This window comes from Etheostoma spectabile, chromosome 15 (genome assembly GCF_008692095.1).
Source record: "Etheostoma spectabile isolate EspeVRDwgs_2016 chromosome 15, UIUC_Espe_1.0, whole genome shotgun sequence".
NCBI classification, from domain to species: domain Eukaryota; kingdom Metazoa; phylum Chordata; class Actinopteri; order Perciformes; family Percidae; genus Etheostoma; species Etheostoma spectabile.
In genome coordinates this window covers 550,873-551,521 of record NC_045747.1, presented here as the reverse complement: position 1 = coordinate 551,521, position 649 = coordinate 550,873, and the positions used below count along the sequence as shown (strand labels likewise).

At 46.1% G+C, this 649-nt stretch overlaps 1 protein-coding gene across 1 annotated transcript in view; it reads right to left on the bottom strand.

Moving 5' to 3' along the window:
• Positions 1 to 649, bottom strand: part of hdac5 (histone deacetylase 5) — a gene marked incomplete in the record, with an annotated part of 56,219 nt that overhangs the window by 11,625 nt on the left and 43,945 nt on the right.

Sequence of the window (649 nt, the reverse complement as noted above, 5' to 3'; positions counted from 1 at the left end):
CCCACCCACCCTGTAGTTCCTATATATAGGGAGTGTTGCTGTGCTCCCTGCTGTGAACTGCATGACTCATGGTGTGTGGGTGGACACTAAACACATACTCTTCAAGACATACAGACGTTCAGGAAGACAGCAATGAGTCCAGTGGTTGAGTCACCAGCTGGTGATGTCACTGAAGCGTCAGCAATTGTGTGTGTGCCAGTCTGTCTGCTCAAGTTCCACTGGACACCCAGCGGAGAGGCTCTCTCATACTTTATTTATTATATATATATATATACACACACGTCACACAAAATGAAATGTGCAATTCATTTATATTCAAATCCCACCCTTTTCTGTTTCTGTAAAATGGCAAAGCTTTTCTTTTAATGACTCATCCTGTAATCCATTCATCTTGAAGCACAAACACCCCCCACAGGGCCCGCGGGTCAGAGCTGTCTATCTGGGTGTGAGGAGGCATGGAAGCGTATAGGCTGTGTGTGGAAGACGTCTCTGTCAGAACTCCTGCTAATCTTTAACCCCCGTGTTGTCTTCCTGTCAAACATGGACATAGACAGTAAAGGAAATGGACACAGCAACGCCACAGTCATTGACGAAGACCTGCGCAGCCTCCAACTGAGCTTGAATATGTAGATGTGACGTGGGAAAAAAA